Source organism: Lucilia cuprina, chromosome 4 (assembly GCF_022045245.1).
Source record: "Lucilia cuprina isolate Lc7/37 chromosome 4, ASM2204524v1, whole genome shotgun sequence".
Lineage (NCBI taxonomy): Eukaryota > Metazoa > Arthropoda > Insecta > Diptera > Calliphoridae > Lucilia > Lucilia cuprina.
In genome coordinates this window covers 29,261,116-29,268,839 of record NC_060952.1, presented here as the reverse complement: position 1 = coordinate 29,268,839, position 7,724 = coordinate 29,261,116, and the positions used below count along the sequence as shown (strand labels likewise).

At 26.8% G+C, this 7,724-nt stretch overlaps 1 protein-coding gene across 1 annotated transcript in view; it reads left to right on the top strand.

Moving 5' to 3' along the window:
* The first annotated feature begins 3,721 nt into the window (after positions 1-3,721).
* The window catches only part of LOC111677550 (cGMP-specific 3',5'-cyclic phosphodiesterase), a 62,442-nt gene continuing 58,439 nt past the window's right edge, over positions 3,722-7,724 (top strand). Inside the window, exon 1 of the mRNA XM_046950360.1 lies at positions 3,722-3,752. The gene's annotated coding sequence lies outside the window, so the exon portion shown is untranslated. The remainder of the gene's footprint in view (positions 3,753-7,724) is intronic.

The window sequence follows — 7,724 nt, the reverse complement described above, 5'->3', positions numbered from 1 at the left end:
CCAAAATAGTGTCGAGGGTATTATGCGTTTGAGCTGATGTTTGTAGCACCCAAAAATAGTGGCCCTACACCCAACTTGCAGTATACCAATCGGTTTAGAAACACATTTTAATTCGATTTAGGTGTGACCATCTGTGTGTCCATTCAAGATAATTTGATTAAACTTCTTTTGACCGCAGGAGGTACGCTATTGAAATCATTTCATTATTTCGCCTAGCTGCTCCTACAACCGATTAGAGCTTTTGGGCTCATAAATATTAAATAATTTTAAAATTTATAAGAACATCTCCATATTTATCCTTATCCATATAAGACATATTTATGTCGAACTTTATCGCTATACTCGCATTTTAAAAGCAGTTATGACTGTTAAAGCTATTATTCGTGCCAATTGTATGGGTTCATGCGAAAACGTGGACCGGGATTGCCCATTTTCAACACCAAACAAACCTTACCTATAAGAAATATATGTAGAAAATTGCAACTCTCTAGCTCTTTCCGTTAGGACCTTATCATGCTTTCAACAGATAGTCAGATGGACGGACAGAAATGGCTGAATCATCTAAGAATTTAATAATAAAGAACCAGAATACATTCACTTTTGTGGGTCTATGGTCAATATTTCGATGTGTTACAAACGGAATGACAAAATTAGTATACCCCCATCTTTTTTGATGGTGAGTATAAAAAAGTATTGTATACTTTCCCACCAAATGTTTTTTTCTCTTGCCTTTATTTTCTTCACACATTTAAGTTTTATTTTTTTATATATATATATCAAAACTTAATATTATTAAATACGTTATTCTCCTAAAGAGAAAATGATTTTAAACATTTAATGTAAACACGCCTAGACAATGTCAAACAGATAAATGTGGAAATATCACATGATATACCAATATACCACAATACAAATAAGCCAAATTTTTAGTAGATAATTATAAGACAACAAGTTAAGAGAAACCGACAGCTGGAAGGACATACAAATAGTTAGTTAGACAGACTCTTTCATTATTAAGCCAAATGATGATTATATATGTATGTATGCTTATATATGTATATGTACATACATATATATGTATGTGAAAAAAAAGAAATATAAAAAATATTTGGTCGAACTCATCATGTTACCCTACAAAGAAATGAACTAATTTCCGTCAGAGTTTTTGTGTAGACATACCAAAGTTTAAAAGTTTTACAGGATAGACATACTAAAAAGACTTATAAATACCCTATAAAGTAAAGGCAGACAAAATTAATGTGAGGGTAGGATTTAAATTTTCGGGCTATATATTGGTGTAGGGTATAATAATAAAATAACAAATTTTCATTGTAGCAAAATAATTCAACTTAATCTATATTGTTTTCTTACTTAGAATGTAAGTTGTTTGCTCTACTAAAGAATCTGTTTCGGTTCTTGTACTGGTTCTATTAGTTGGCCTGAAGGTTACAAAAACAAAATGAAAAGCTGTATAAATGAATACAATTAGCATCAAAAGCACGGCAGGATATAATACGTTTAAACCAACAACATTATACAAATCTACTCTTCTCTCTCTCTCTCTTTCTTCTATATAGTATATAATAAATACATAAATACATTTAAGTAAACAAAATCATAGTACATAACAGCAACAGAGCAAAAGTCTGACAAAATGCCAGTGGCTTAAAGTGCGAAAGATACGACAAAAATGTATAATCGTACAAAAGCATTTTTGGGTAATTAATCTCAATCAATGATGGTAATGAGTAGTAAAATTGATGCCAAATTAGTTAACTATTTATTATATTTTTTACATGCAATTGCGGTAAAAGGATTTTAACAATTTGACTGCTGGATGAAATTGTTAAATAACAATGAACATAATTAATGAAAAAAAAGTCAAATAATTTGTAATTTTTTTAACATTTATTTAAGAATTTTCTTTTATTTTTTAATGTTTTAATATTAAAGATATACTGAGATCATTTATGGTAGTTATGTGAATATGTGCCAATTTTTATAGATATAGTAGTATATTTGACGTGAGCTAAAAGCCACAAATCGGAAGATCCGGTTATAGGAGGACTAGCTGCACCGATTTCGAAAGATTTTCAATACACGTATGGTTTTATGAAAATATATTTCAAAATTGCGCACAAGATTTACATTGCAGCCAGACAACCAGCAGGACAGACGGACGGTGGTGTAGGGTATAAAAATATACATGACATTAGGGTTATAACCAAAATTAGGCCCTATCACTACATGGTATCCAGTAGTGTTCTAATAACAAAAAAAAAAAATTCTCGGGTCTTTTTGATGCAAAAACCTTCTGCAGCAAACGGATTTTACACTTAAATTTGTATGATATATTGAACCTTTGACAATTATATTAAAATATATTTAATTTATATAAATAAATAAAATAAAAGCCTAAGATGTTTTAAAAAATTGTAAAAAGAATAATTTTAAGTTAGTACACTATTGAGGTAAATAGTGTGTAAGATGTGTAAGCATTTACGTCTTTATACTCACATACATACATAAACACATATACATATATGTATGCATACCCTTATATGGTTGGTCATATTAAATATATTATCTCTTAATTATACATACATGTTTCCGTTTCCTATAAAAAAACTGTTTTCCAGACTCATGTCAATTTTATTACAAAAGTAGAATTATTTCTATACATACTTGCAAATATTATTAGTATACTTATATTATTTGAGGGTATATAAAGTTTGTTTGTAACTACAATTTTCAATTGCAACAGGAACTTTTTCTAAAAATACACATTTTCAAAAGTTTTAAAATTATATGATTTTATTTTTTAAGAAAAATTTGTATATACTTATGACTAACTGCCATTATTGAAAATATTTCTGACTAAAAGGCAATTCAGGATCTTAATGATTATCCCAATATCTTCATGAAAAATTCTAAAGCATATCGTTTATAATGTTAACCTTTTGACACTTGCTTATCGCTCGAATCGTAGGATGTTCAAATGATCTTGATCTCTATCATATGCAGATGTGGTATCCTCGGTAGAAAAAATCTTAAATTTGTCTACCAGTGTTGTCTTAGGTTTGAGTTAGACCCGGATCCACCTCATTACTTCATTATGAATAGCAAATCTAGTGTTCTTTTAGCAGTTGTTGAAGAGGTTAAAATAACTCTTTTTGATATCATTATTGTTTACTGTTTGTTTACATCCCAGGAAACCTAAACGGAAGTCAAACATCATTTTAGTGTATCCAAGTAATCTAAAAAATAATAAAAAATAAATATATGTAAATAAATTAATAGTTAATCTATTTGCAGTCAAGGACATGACCTCTAAATTTCTAGGATGTTTACATACATATGTGTATGGTTTCGTTTTTATTCTTTGTCTTTATTCATTATCCTTTACATTTTCATTTTATACTTTTTGCTAATAGTTTAAGTGCTCTTTGTTTTATCTTAATTTCTATTCAAAATGTAATTTGTACTAAATAGTTTTGTACTTCAAATAATATTTGTGCACTTATGTATATAAACATACAAAATATAAACATAGGTACATATGTATCTATGTCATCACGTACATATGTATGTACGTATATTGATTATTTATTTCAAGAGTGTCATAACCCAAAATCTTATTTTTAAACTAAGAGCTACTTAACGTTATAAGTTTTATATTGCAATAATAATTCTAATCCCTTTTGTCTTTTTTCTTTTACAGATTGTGTTTTATATTCAAACTAAAGTGAAATGTAAGTTAATGACAATTTTTATTTATATTTATTTGTGCTTAAGTAATTTTCTTTACTAATAATATAATTTCAAGAAAGTTGAAATTTAGTCGCGTTAACTCCACTTCCGGTTTTCGTTTAACCGAAAGTTATTCTGCAGATTAAAAGATTTTTTTGTATAAAAACTGTCAATTTAACCTTAAGATAAAAAATAACTAGACATTGTGATAATGGGGGTTAAAATAATTAATGCAATTTTAAAACTTCTCACAGCATTTTGACTTTATTCTAAATATACTTCATATACCTTTGGAAGTAATAGTCCTGCCATAATACAAAAATAAATTTGAAAATGCCATCAAAAATTAAAATTAGATTTGTTTAGTTTACTTTTTCAATTAAAAATGAAAGTTTTTTCTAAATATTCGAGGTTCAGATTGTCATCAAACTGCAAATATAATCATCATACATATAAGTGAATTTTAATAAAACTTTAGATGAGTTGTTATTATAAGTTAAAAATATTAAGGATTTTCATTTAAACGATTAAGTTTAAATGACTTGTTTCATGAAACTCATGTTCAAATTTTGTTTTATTACAATACTTTTAAATATTTTGAAACAATGTCAAATTAAAATTTAATTATTAAATAGAAAAACAACAATACTTTAAAGAAAATTATACAAATTTGTTTAAAATGTTTAAAAAATTCAAAAGTGCACATTACAAAGTGGATGTATAAAATTATTAGCAAAACTTTTCAAGTTTGCTTGTTTCATAGTTGCTTTGCATACAATTCAATGGCGAGAATGGAAATGTGAACAGGTTGCACAGTTTACCCGACTTTTTGAACGTTAAAATGAAAACCCTTATTATTTATTTATTTTTTGTTCAATATTATGGAAATGTTTTCAAAGTAGCTAGCGGTTAAATGAGAAACATTTTAAATCTAAGTTGAGATAAAATTTATACTATTTGCTTACAAACATAAAACACACATATCTCATGTGAAAGTGTTAACTTATGAAAACAAGTGACAAAGTATTATCGGGTATATTATCATATAAAATGACCTACACTAGATCATAGATATGTGCTTGTGATTTGAGATTTTAGACGAGTTATATACATTAGGACTAAACCCTAAAAGGAAATTGCTAATGAATTGCCTGTTCTGAAACCAATATTTTGTGTGCTAATGATAAAAATTATTACATATTACATCTCAAATAATTTTTCAAAAATGTCGCTTTCAAAAATCTATTTAGCTTGTATTAAACCAAACTTTCTCCTCGATCTTGAGTTGGCTATTAAATCGAGACTTACATAATCAGCTTAGAAAAATCTGGGTTATAAGTCTGCTTACATAACCACTTACTTTTTAATGAATACTACTTATTTACGTATTACTTTCAAGTTCTTTAGTAATGATTTGAATCAGAATAACTTTCTGAGTCTATTTAACGTAAACGTTGTTATCAAAGTACACGTCGCAATTTTGCAAAAAAAAAAAACAAGGACTCAAAATTATGTAAATTATAATATCTTGATAAAAGGCAACTTAGTTTTATACCAGCCTTGATTACTTTGGTGAATTTGGAAATGATAGGACCTCATTTGGCCCTAACCCCCTTATAAAGTCGCCTTCAGAAAGAGTCATGATTTATTAACACTAATATTGCGATTAAATATTATATACATACATATCGAGATCGGTAAATATTTGCTCATATACCCCAAATAAAACCTCTTTCAGAAAATTAGTTTTTCGTCAATAAATTGCTTTAATAAATCGGAATCAAGGTAATATTCCAGATAAAAGATTTTATTAAAATTGAATTCTTTTTTAATGCTACAAACATTTATATGAAATAATAATACATTCCCCAATATAGTGGTGTACATTAAGAGTGATTTGAACGCAATACTGTCTCACACATAAGGATAAACTATTTACTTGATAAGACTTGTTTATATGTACACATAAATACATATATAGACAATAAGTGAGGTAGTACTCGCATACATGAAACATCTTTTGTTACCTTGAGAGATTTTTTAAAAATTTATATAGTTAATGTTTGCATAGTGTCTGTTACTTACAAGCGACAAAAAATAAGAAGAAAAACAAGACGAAAATGTTTCTAAAAGCAACAAACAGTATTAGTAGCAGCGTTGAAAAAATCTAAATAAGTTATTTTGTTGCTCATTTTATGAATGTGTTCAAATGTCAAGAGATTTTTAAGTTGAATTTTTTTCTCACTTGTTTGCCAGTAAACAAAAAATACATAAAGCTTTTGAAAATACAAATACACAAGCTCACTTCTTTTATTAGTATACATATGTACCATACATACATATGTAAATATGTACATAAGCGTGTGTATTTATGTATGCATTCTTATCTTCTTTGTGTTTACATTAATTCTACATACGTAAATGCTGACTTTTAGTATAACATTTAAAATAAAAGCAAAATGCTAATGATTAAATTCTACAAGGTATATTTAATGTTTATGTCATGCCAAATGGATATTTTATATAATTTTATTACATACATATTCTTTATATATTTGTCGTACCATATAGAACGTATAATAAATGTGAATATTAAAAATTAATCATACGCCCAAGTAAACTATATTAAGAGGATTAAGTATTAAGATGATTTGTAACAAAAGGTTTTGAAAAATCACTTTATAGATATCATTAAAAAGAGATATGAGTTTTGATAATTAAATAAAAACACAATGGACTCATTACTTTTGGGTTATAATTATTATTAAGTCCCTATATAAAAATACGCACAAAAACACTATGTAATATTGACAACGCAACGTTGTTGAAAAATGTTATGTACATTTGTTGTCTAAAAGCTAACAAACGTGGTATGAACCTTTTTTGAACATAACAAAGATTATTTGAATCTGGGTAATTGAATTTAACATGAAAAATCATGTCACCCATACGAAATTTTCTTAAAAACTGACCAGCTCACGAATGGACAACACTTAACCTAAAATATTTTGGGTAACATCATATTTCATAACAGCGAATATTTGGTGGGTGGTAACGCAAGCACCATTTTTTGTGAGTCTGTCTAATGTACATTAATCAAAGCCAAAAATTATAATAATGTTAGAAATTTTAAATTACATTTTTTTAATAATAAAAACTTAATAACAATTTAAGTTAAGTGTGCACAAGCGTTATATATTTAACGTATTGTTAACAACATCTTTTGTAAAAAATATTCTTTAAAATAAACATAATGAGGTCAAATAAAAATAATATACATTTTAATAGAAAAAAGTTCAGTAAATTGAAAAAAAAATATATATATAAATTATAACGAAACAACAAACTAAAGAACGGTACATTACGCCAGTGTTTTCATTCCCTCATTTTTCATAAAATTCTTTTATATTTCTAAGAGTTTAATTTAAAAATAAAAGGAAAGAAAATATAGCGTTACATATGCAACAAAAGCTTATTGTATAAATAAAACGTTTCCGAAAATGTTTAATAAGTTTTTTTATTATATACAATTTAAATAGATTTTCTTTCTATCAAAGATAAATATTTCTTCTTATAGAAAATTTTTTTACAAAATTTCTGCTATTTGTCTTTTTATGGAAATTTTGAAAAAATTGTTTCTCTTTATAGAACATATTACGTAGATTTTTTTATATCATACTATCTACATATACCCAGTGTTATTTACTACTCTAAATGCAATATAAGTAAAAATTTCACTTTATGATAACCCAGGAAAAACTTTACTTACCCGGTATGCAGGCAAATAATATTGAAGCAATGTAGAAGAACATACTTTTTGAGTGAATAAGTAATTATTTTTGTTCGACGAGATTCAAAAAATAACTGGTTATAAATATGCTATCTGAACTTTCTTTCCGCCTACTCAGTGTTCCATTAGGAACTTATTTTATGGTACTTTTTGGAATAGTTTCTACATAAAATTCGAACTTATA